We start from the raw sequence: 12,130 nt of genomic DNA on the forward strand, positions 1-12,130 counted from the left end.
TGAAAAGGAAAGAATAGAACAAGAATTAGCGGCATTAAATGAGAAAGTGATGCAAGATGGAATGAGGAGGATTGAATATAAAATAGAAAAAGTATTGAAGGAGGAGCTTAGCGAGATCTTGAAAAGGGAAGAATGCTTTTGGAGGCAAAAATCAAGGGAGGCATGGCTAAAGGAGGCAATTAGGAATACCAATTTTTTTCACAGAATTGCTATAGCAAACAGAAGCAAGAAGAGAATAATAGAGATAAGAAAAGAAGATGGGGGGATGACTCAAAATATAGAGGAAGTAAATGCAAAAGCAGTCAGATTCTTTGAGGCCATTTTCAATAAGGAAGTTCATATTAATAGGGAGGTAAGAAACAAAGTTCTAAATTCTATCCCGTCAATCATAGGTGTTGAGCAAAATTGATGCAGTCAAGGTAGGGAGATCAAATGGAGGACAACCCATTCGTGTAGCCTAATACAAAAACCATGCAAAATATACCGGTAACCGGTAAAACAACACCAGATAAAGAAGAAAGAACAACCGGTAACATCACATAATACATAACCGGTAAACAGTATGAATAAATCTTATAACAACTTGAAGAATTACATATGCCACATGTTGGATCACAGTCCAAGATACAAACAATGCTTACAACACAAACATAAGATCCGTAGATCATCCACATATCAAATCGGCCTCCAGAAATAGTTTGTCGGTTCAACCCTAATCCAGACCTTAGCCCTTTCGACTTTACTCCACCGAACCAGAATCTCGCCAGTTCTACATCTTCGTTCGATCTCTAAACTCTCTTCTATCTTCTGTCTTCTCAAATTATTCTCAAACTTCTATTTATACCATCCGCAAATAATAATAACTTGATCAAGTCGACCCAAAGACCAACTGGTTCATGAAACGTGTAAACAATAACAAGTCGACTCAAATCATTAAGAACAATTTCCAATGCATAAAACATCACACAGTCCTCCAAGAACATCAGACAAGGCACAAGAAACATAAATCAACGATCCACAAGTCACCGAGATCAACCGCAACCCGATCCAACTTCGCTCAACACACTGCAAGACTAATCGGTAAGAACATATCAACCGGGCCAATATCGGAATCGATAACTCACCAGGATTAAATCCAATGCCATGAAACTTGAACACGACAAAGACCACGAACTCAAGAGAATAAACCCAAAACTACAATGCTAAACTCTCAAACATGAAAAATTGTCACAATCTCCAAGCAATTCCATTGCTAACTGCCCAACTGATAAGAACTACACTGGTGCTCTTGCATCAGGCTCTCGAGGTTAATTGAAAAGTGAGTCCCATCACTTGATCCGGTTCGACGATTTGTTAGTAGGTACTTGCAACTACCTCAAGGTGTTCGACAATCTGACTACAACTTTTGGTCGCCTCTCCTCGGTGATCTACCTGTCCACTCTGTAGCCTGCCTCAATCGACAATCTATTCAAGTCTCCACCCACTAACTGCCTCAGGCTTAAGCTCTAGGATCGGCGATCTACCTGCGAACCTTGGTCTACCTCACGTTCGGCGATGTGAACAAGTCCACGAGTTGCCTCAACTTCCTCTCCAACCAATCAGTGCATAATCGGGTCTTCCTCCAACAATAGGTTCACAAACCAGCTCTGATACCACTTGATGCAGTCAAGGTAGGGAGATCCAATGAAGGACAACCCATCCTTGCAGCCTAACACAAACACCATGCAAATTATACCAGTAACTGGTAAAACAACACCAAATAAAGCAGAAAGAACAACCGGTAAACAGTATGAATAAATTTTATAACAACTTGAAGAATTACATATGCCACATGTTGAATTGCAGTCCAGGATACAAACAATGCTTACAACACAACATAAGATTCGTAAATCATCCACATATCAAATCAACCTTCGGAAACAGTCTGTCGATTTAACCCTAATCCCGACCTCAGCCCTTCTGGCTTGAGTCCACTGGACCAGAATCTCGTCGGTTCTACATCTTCACTCGATCTCTAAACTCTATCTTCTATCTTCTGTCTTCTCAAATGATTCCCAAACTTCTATTTATACCATCCGTAAATAATAATAACTTGATCAAGTCGACCCAAAGACCAACCAGTTCATGAAATGTGTAAACAATAACAAGTCGGCTCAAATCATTAAGAACAACTTCCAATGCACAAAACATCACGCGGTCCTCCGGGAACATCAGACAAGGCACAAGAAACATAAATCAACGATCCACAAGTCATGGAGATCAACTGCAACCCAATCCAACTTCGCTCAACACACTACAAGACTAACTGGTAAGAACATATCAACCAGGCCAATACCGAAATCGACAACTCACCGGGATTAAATCCAAATGCCATGAAACTCGAACAGAACAAAGACCACGAACTCAAGGCAATAAACCCAAAACCACAACGCTAAACTCTCAAACACGAAGAAATGTCATGATCTCCAAGCAATTCCATTGCTAACTGCCCAACCGGTAAGAACTACACCGATGTTCCTACATCAAAAATGAAATATTGTTTCAAAAGATTGGAAAACAGGAAGTCAAGGTTGCCACTTTTCAACTTAACACTGACAAGGCCCCGACCTAGATGGTTTCTCGGTTGCTTTCTTTCAAAAGCATTGGGACACGATGGGGAATGATTTGTCTTTAGCTGTTGAGGAATCCAAGAGAAAAATGACGATGTTGGGGGCTTTAAATCACACTTTTCTAGCTCTTACACAAAAGAAGAAATGCTTATAGGAAATGGGAGAGTTCAAACCTATTGCCTTATGCAACACTGTGTATAAGATTGTCACCAAAATCATAGCCCATAGATTAAAAAAGATTCTTAAGACTATTATTTCAAATGTTTAGAGTGGGTTTGCTCTGGGGAGATCCATTGTGGAAGGAATTATAACTGCACATGAAACATCACATTCAGCAAGAAAAACCAGAGAAGCTTGTATGATTTTAAAATTGGATATTCTAAAAGTGTATGATTTGGTTGATAGACATTTCTTAATGGAGGTGCTAAGAAAGTTTGGGTTTGAAGAAATTTGGATCAAATGAGTTGGAATTTGTATCTCAACCCCTATATTCTCTATTTTGGTGAATGGTATTGCTCATGGCTTCTTTCCCTCCTCCAAAGGCATTAGACAAGGAAACCCACTTTCCCTCTTCCTTTTCATCATCATGGTTGAGGCTCTTGGCAAAACAAATGGTAAGCTTCACAGAGAGGGTAGTTGGCAATGTGTTAATTTTGCCAATGGGGCTGAACATACCACACATTTACAGTTTCCAGATGACACGATCCTTTTTGGGAATCATCTAGGAGAGAAGCTAGAGTAATCAGAGTATTTCTAGATGAGTATTGAATAGCTTCAGGGAAAAGTATAAATTGTAGGAAGTTCCAGGTTTTCTTCCTTAGCACACAACCTAGATTGCAAAGGGACTTGTCAAGGATCTTAAATCTGAGAGTGACCAATTTCCCAGGCTGTTTTTTGGGAATGCCCCTCTTTGTGGGAATGAATAGGGCAAAATATTGGGAGACTTTGATCAACAATTGCAAAAACAAATTAGAGCCTTGGAAGGGAAAGTGGTTATCCTTTGTAGGAAGATTAATTATGATTAAAGCTATCCTCTCTACCATCCCTATTTATTCTATAGTGTGCCTCAAGCTTTCGAAGATAGTAGAAGATAACCTCATTTAGATTATGAGGAAATTCTTTTGGAGCGGTGTGGGTGAACAAAACAAATTACCTTTGGTAGCCTGAGACAAGATTTGTTTACCTAAGGAGGTAGGTGGAGCTAGTATCAAATAATTGGCCCTCATAATTCTTTCTATGGGGGCATAATTGGTGTGGAAAATATGTACTGAAGGGGGGCAGAGATGGGTTAGAATTCTCAAAAATAAATATATGCATTCATTTGAGCCTAACCAAATCCTTGCAACCTTGGATCCATCAAGAGGTTCAGCCATCTCAAATTATGTGGTAGAATGCAGAGATATTATCGCCAAACATGTCACTTGAGAGCTCAGAGATGGACAAAAGCTTCTTTTTGGAATGATTCTTTGGGGGTGGAGAATAATTGGTCATCACCCTAGCCTTAGAGATATTAAAGAGGAAACATTGCGACAATGGGAGCATAAGGTCTGTAATTATGGCTACATGGTTAAGAGAAATGGAGTGAACACTTGGGAATGGCATTGTATGCATGATCTTAATGTCCAACAAGAGCAAAAAGATACACTCATGACAATCCTAAGGGACCAAATAATCATCCCCTCTCAACAAGAAGATATTATTAGATGGTGTGGTTCAAAATCAAGAACATATAAAGGTGAATTTTGGTTATAAAGCAAAGGAAGTTGCAATGGTAAAACAAGATTGGCCAACTAAACTGATTTGGAGTAGACATTGCCTACCAAAAGCAAGGGTGGATGGCAATTCAGAAAAAGATCCTCACAGGTGATAGACTAGCAAAGTTTGGAATACAAGGCCCAGGTAGGTGTGTTTTGTGTTAGTGTAATTCAAAATTAACGAACATTCTTCTAGGATACCAATACACTACCAAATGCTAGTAGTATTTTATGAGCAGACTAAATTTGAGTAGCCCTATGCCTCTAGGAATTGATGAATGGTTTAGAATGTGGCCCCTCAAGAGCAAAAAATCGGTTTTTGGAGATATTTGGAACATCTTGTTAGACATCTCAGATAACCGGAGGAGAACTGAGAGGGGGGTGGGGTGAATTTGTTGTCAACAGATTATAGAACTTTAAGCATTAAATCCTTATTACCGGAATACATAAACCAAATACCAGACTAGCAGATATAACAGTTAAGGACAAATGTAAACCATAGAATATTTACCAACCATCCACAAAAGATAACACCAAGATTTGTACGTGGAAAACCCAATAAAGGGAAAAACCACGATGGGAAGCCTACCCACAACCAGATAATACTTTTGCAGTAAGTATGTGATTACAATAAGAGGGGCCTGCACATCTAGGAAGGCCAACAACCTAGAGTGCACTTCTCATCACAAAAGGAGCCTCACTGACTACAAAAATAAATCCAGACTACAATCTGGAAGAAGAATGAACCGCAAGAATAACATCTCCTATGCCTGAGTACAATTTCGGTTAAGCTCAGTACCAGAGGTCTTGAACCTCTTTCACCAACCCAATTCAATCACCTATGATTGACCAAAAACCTCTTCATATGATTACAACTTTATTCACACACATATAATCCCATAACCATAATCCCATGAATATGCCCATGATCTACAAAGAGATCTTACATCACATTTATACCAACTCGGGACCTAAACAATTAGGTCGACCACCTAAAAGATAATACAATAAATTCATAACTTAAATCCGCAATCTAATGATCAACCAAGTCGGCCTGAGACCGAAACAACATAATCCAATCAATAAACCCAACTGATAACGCATCGGGATCATCCACCAACATGTTACATAAACCAGTCCATAACCTAGCCGAATAAGATAGCATTAGGTCCGGACCCAAAATCCAACACCACTAATCAATAGGAACACGAACAAGATAACCAACAACATCCTGAAAGCCATCTAAAAGCCGCGCCAACACCACTTATTATGTGCATCAAAAGGTCTTCAACAAAACTCTGCCTGCAGAACCCTTACTGGTGACTAAAAGGCTTACTAGAACAAATGATAGCTCTTGAGTCATCAAATCCCGAACCAACTGATCGTTGTACCCATCTGAATAGCATGAATGATAGATCTAAACCAAATCCACAAGCCAAAGCATACCGCAACATACCAGATCAATATCATAAACCAACCACTCTACTAGAACCTACCAAAAGTCAGTAAACAACCAAAACAGTCGGTGTTGCCATCAATGACAAAACATCAATGCAAGAGATAATCAATTCCTCCAATTGCTAACAATCTCCCCCTTTGGCATTGATGGCAACACTAGATGTGAAAAACATCCAAGTGCCAAGAAATGCCAAACAAGTCTCCCCCAAAAGAAGACAATAAAAAATCTCCCAAAAGATGATATAACAATGAAGTAAACAAACCCCCCTGTGAATGATATCTCTGTTAATCTTTGATCTCTCTCCTTCACTGATATTCTGTTAAGCTCTGATTTCCACACATATCTCTCCCCTTGACTGATATTTTGTTAAGCTCTAATTTTCACATATATCTCTCCCCCTTTGACATCAATGCCAGAAATTTGACATGAACATCAAAGAAAAATCATAAATCCACTGAACCACACAACTGACTACTCCTCCTGAGTAGTAACACCAACACATCAATCCAGAATGAATAGTAACTTTGTAAGTGCATGTCAGATTGATGTCAATCAACATCATTCAGGTCTCTATCGGAGAGGCAGAAACCCCCAATCTGTCTCTAAAGTACTCAAATGATTCCGTAGGCAAAAGTTTAGTGAAGATATCTACAATCTGCTCTTTAGAGTTAACATAAACTAGTCTGACTTCATTTGCTTCCACCTTCTCCTTAAAAAAGTTATACTTGATCGATATGTGTTTTGTCTTAGAATGAAATACCAGATTCTTTGATATATCAATAACAACAGAGTTATCACAGTGAATAACTACCAGTTCATTACAATCCACCCTTATATCCTTCAACATTTGCTTCATCCATAGAACTTGTGTACAATTAGTGGCAGCAGCAACATACTCAGCTTCAACAGTGGATAAAGATGTACATGACTGCTTCTTGTTGATCCAAGAAACAAGTTTCTTTCCAAGAAAGAAAGCTCCACCGAATGTGCTCTTTCGGTCATCAACATCTCCAGCCCAATCAACATCTGTATATGCACATAGTGTAAAGTCATCATTTTTAGGATACCATAAACCAAATTCAGTTGTTCCCTACAAATACCTGAAAAATCCTTTTCAGTGCACTCTCAAGATTCTCTCTTGGATCACTCTGATATCTTGATACAATACAAACTGCATTCATTATATCCGGTCTAGTCTAAGTCAAATATAACAAACCTCCAATCATAGACTTGTACCTTGTAGGATTTACCGGTGTTGATGCATCTTTCTTAGTCAACTTCTCACTTGTAACCATAGGTGTACCAACCGATTTAGAATCTTCCATACCAAATTTCTTCAACAACTCTCTAGCATACTTAGTTCAACATATGAAAATGTCTTTATTAGTCTGATTAATCTACAAACCTAAGAAAAATTTAATTTCCCCAATCATAGACATCTCAAATTTTTTCTTCATATTTTTAGAGAATTCCAGACATAACTTATCCTCACCTCCAAAAATGATATCATCAACAAAGACCTCAACAATCAATATGTCATCATCAGTGACCTTATAGTATAAATTACTGTCAGCATTACCTTTAGTGAAACCAAGCTTCAAAAGATATTTATCCAATCTTGCATACCAAGCTCTAGGGGCTTCTTTCAATCTATATAAAGCTTTTCTTAACCTACAAACCATGTTTTTGTCATCTAAAAGTGAAAATCCATTAGGTTGCTCAATGTAAACTTCTTCTTCAAGATCTCCATTCAGAAATGCACACTTAGCATCCATCTGATAAACCTTGTAGTTCTTATGGGCAACATAAGCAAGAAATAATCTCACAGCTTCAATCCTTGCTATCGGATCAAAAGTTTCACCATAATCAATTCCTTCCTTTTGAGAATATCCTTTACAAACCAATCTAGCTTTATTCCTCACAACTTGTCCATCTTCATTCAATTTATTCCTAAAAACCCATTTAGTTCCAATAACATTCTAATTTTTAGGTTGGGGAACTAAAGTCCATGTGTTATTCTTTTCTATCTAATCTAATTCATCTTCCATAGCTTTCATCCAACTTTCATCTTTACATGCTTCAATTATTGATGCCGGTTCGATTTGAGAAATTAAACATACCTCATTAGTTGCCAACCTTCTTCTTGTCATCACTCCTTTGTTCTTGTCTCCATTAATCTGATCTTCTGAATGATTTAACCTTACATACCGATGAGTCTTCTAACTTTATGTTCCTCTGCTTTGATCTACAATTACTATTGAATTTTCTGATACTGTCGGAGTATCTGGTTCAATATTTTGTTTCGATGCAGGTGCTACCGGTTAGGTTATGATCATCTCCACTATTAGTTCTCTCTCATAAGTTTTGATTTGATTTATGTTTTGCTTATCCACCTTGACATTATGCTCTCCATAATTCTTTGCAATCTTTTGTTATAACATCTATATGATTTGCTTTCATTAGAATAACCAAGAAATATTACTTCATCACATCTAGGATCAAACTTTCCAATGGAATCATCTCTTTTGATATAGCATTTACTACCAAAGATTCTGAAATACTTAATTGTAGGTGTATGACCAAACCATAACTCATAAGGCATCTTACCGATGTCACCCTTGATATGAACTTTGTTGAATGTGTATACCGTCGTGCTCACAGCTTCTCTGCAGTAGATATGAGGCAGATTAGCTTCCATCATCATAGTTCTAGCCGCATCCAAGATAGTTTTGTTCTTCCTTTCCACAACTTCATTTTGCTGAGGTGTCTGGGGTGCTGATAATTGTCTCCTTATCTCATTATTTTCACAATAACTGTTAAATTCACTGAATGTGAATTCTCCACCTTGATCTGACCTTAAGCATTTAATCTTCAATCATGTCTCTGTCTCAACTTTAGCTTTGAAGATTTTAAACTTTTCAAATGCTTCAGATTTCTCCCTTAGAAAAGTAACCCACATCATTCTAGAATAGTCATCAATGATTAGCATAAAATATCTATCACCCTGAAAACTTTTGATTCTAGCAGGACCACACAAATCAGTATGAATAAGATCAAGAACATCATTAGATTTGTCTTGTATACTCTTAAAAGAAGTTCTAACTTGCTTTCCCAGTTGACATTCCTTACATACTGGATTATAGGGCTTCACAATCTTAGGTATATCTCTAACTGCCTTAGTAGAACTGATCTTTACAATGCAATCAAAATTCACATGACACAACCTCTTATGCCATAACCAACTCTCATCAATTTGTGCAATCAAACATGTCTTCTCACCGAAGCTCAAATGAAAGATGTTACCTTTAGTCTGAGTACTGGTTGCAATCTCCAATCCACATCTATTGATAATCTTGCATTTTCCATCCTTGAACTGTAACTGAAATCCCTTATCCACCAATTGTCCTACACTGAAAAGATTATGCCTTAAACCTTCAACATAATAAACATTATTAGTATCATGCTTACCATCCAGTGATATAGTTCCTCTTCCCTTGATCATGCATGCTTTGTCATCTCCAAATCTAACCAAACCGCCATCAAAGTCTTGCAAAGATAGAAACTTCATTTTATCTCTAGTCATATGATGTGAACATCCATTGTCTATCACTCATTCATCCTTGTCTTCAATTTTAGCAGCAAGGGCATTTTCTTCATGTATCAGATCATCTTCCTTGATAGAAAAAAATACCCATTCCTTTCTATTATCGGATCCACTAGCTGAATCTTGTGTCGGTTCATCATCAGAATCAGTCACACCTTCCTCATCAGCATAGTAGCATGATTTGTCTTTGTTTTTCCTACACTTATGCTTGTTCTAATAATCATGGTTAGGTCTAAAAGATCTTTTAACTCTTTCCTCAAATCTTGAATTCCTTTTAGGACATCTAGATGCAAAATGACCTATCTTATTACATGCAAAACATTTAAAAGGTGATTTTCCTTCATACTTACTTCCTATAGGATATTTAGGTACTTTTCTAGCAAATAGGACTTCAAGTTGCTCAAACTCTTCATCTTCTTTCTTCATTTCCTCCAGTTCCTTAGCATATAAGGTTTTCCAATCACTATTGCCAGTAGATGATGTAGATGCATGAAAAGAAGGTTCAGATTTTGCAACCCCATAAGGATTGAATTCCTCAAGCTCAAAAGTAGATAACTTACCAACCAAGGTATCCCTATTAACAGAGATGTTTGCCATTGTTCTCAACTCATTAATTGTAGTAGCCTTCATCTTATAAGCTGGTGGCAAAGTTCTCAATACTTTAGAAACTATTTCATCTTCGCTCAGAAATCCACCACAACATTGAATTCCCATGACAATCTCTTTAAATCTCTCCATAAAAGCAGTAATCCTTTCATCTTCTTCCATCTTCAAGTTCTCATATCTCACCCGGTAACCATCAAGTTTAGCAATTTTAATAGTAGGGTCACCTTCATTCAGAGTCTCCAATTTATTCCATATAGCCTTCGCAGTTGATTTGTTAGATAGTCCCATGATTTGTTGATTAGAAAGTGCACAAAAAAGGGCTTCTCTAGCTCTACAATCATTTTCAATGTCCTTATCCAAGCCTATCAGAGGAGGATTTCCAGATGCCGAATTATGAGGTGTATAGCCATTCTCAGTGATCTCTAAAATCTCTTTGCCAAGACATCTTAGATGAGTCTCCATCCAAATCTTTTATACTCTGTAATTTGTTTCATCAAGCCTGGGAATTTCTCTTCGGAAAACAACAACAAATGAACTTGCACTATTAGACGCCATAGGATCTTCCTCAAGATGTTAAGCTTTTGCAGAAAGGACTAGGCTCTGATACCAATTGTTAGATAGCTCAGATAACCGGAGGACAACTAAGAAGGGGGGGGGGAGAATCGGTTGTCAACAGATTATAGAACTTTAAGCATTAAATTCTTATTACCAGAATACATAAACCAAATACCAGAATAGCAGATATAACAGTTAAGCACAAATGTAAACCACAGAACATTTACCACCATCCACAAAAGATAACACCAAGATTTGTACGTGGAAAATCCAGTAAAGGGAAAAACCACGGTGGGAATCTTACCCATGGTCAGATAATACTTCTATAGTAAGTATGTGATTACAATAAAAGGGGCCTACACATGCAGGAAGACCAACAGCCTAGAGCGCACTGCTCATCACAAAAGGAGCCTCACTGACTACAAAATAAATCCAGACTACAATCCAGAAGAAGAATGAACTGCAAGAATAACATCTCCTATGCTTGAGTACAGTTTCAGTTAAGCTCAGTACCAGAGGTCTTGAACCTCTTTCACCAACCCAATTTGATCACCTACGATCAACCAAAAACCTTTGCATATGATTACAACTTTATTCACACACAAATAACCCATAACCATAATCCCATGAATATGTCCATGATCTACAAAGAGATCTTACATCACATTTATACCAACCCGGGACCTAAACAATTAGGTCGGCCAACTAAAAGATAATACAATAAATTCTTAACTTAAACCCACAATCTTATGATCAACCAAGTCTGCCTCAGACCGAAACAACATAATCCAATCAATAAACCCAACCGGTAACGCATCGGGATCATCCACCAACACTTTACATAAATCGGTCCATAACCTAGCCGAAAAGATAGCATTAGGTTCAGATCCAAAATCCAACACCACTGATCAACAAGAACACGAACAAGCTAACCAAAAACATCTTGAAAGCCATCTAGAAGTCGTGCCAACACCACTTGTCACGTGCATCAAAAGGTCTTCAACAAAGCTCTGCCTACAGAACCCTTACTGGTGACCAAAAGGCTTACTAGAACAAATGATAGCTCCCGAGTCATCAAATCCTAAACCAACTGATCGTGATACCCATCTGAATAGCATGAATGACAGATCTAAACCAAGTCCACAAGCTAAAGCATACCGGATCAATATCATAAACCAACCACTCTATCGGAACCTATCGGAAGTCGGTAAACAACCAAAAGAGTCGGTGTTGTCATCAATGACAAAACATCAATGCAAGAGATAATTAATTCCTCCAATTGCCAACACATATTACCATCATCACTAATTTGGGAGGTCTGGAAATAGAACAATCGAAGAATTTTTCAGGACAAGGAAATGGATTCAGAGCATTTATGTCATAAAATTGAAAGGTACGTCATTGAATTGACAAATGAAGCAGCCAAATCCAAGACACTCAAGAAATGTTTTTACACTAATTGGGATGACGGAATGAAGTTGAGATTTGTAGGTCTTACCATTCCGCCAATCTTTGGAACCGGTAATAAGGATAGTAATCTTAG

The sequence above is a fragment of the Cryptomeria japonica genome, chromosome 2 (genome assembly GCF_030272615.1).
Source record: "Cryptomeria japonica chromosome 2, Sugi_1.0, whole genome shotgun sequence".
Taxonomy (NCBI): Eukaryota; Viridiplantae; Streptophyta; class Pinopsida; order Cupressales; family Cupressaceae; genus Cryptomeria; species Cryptomeria japonica.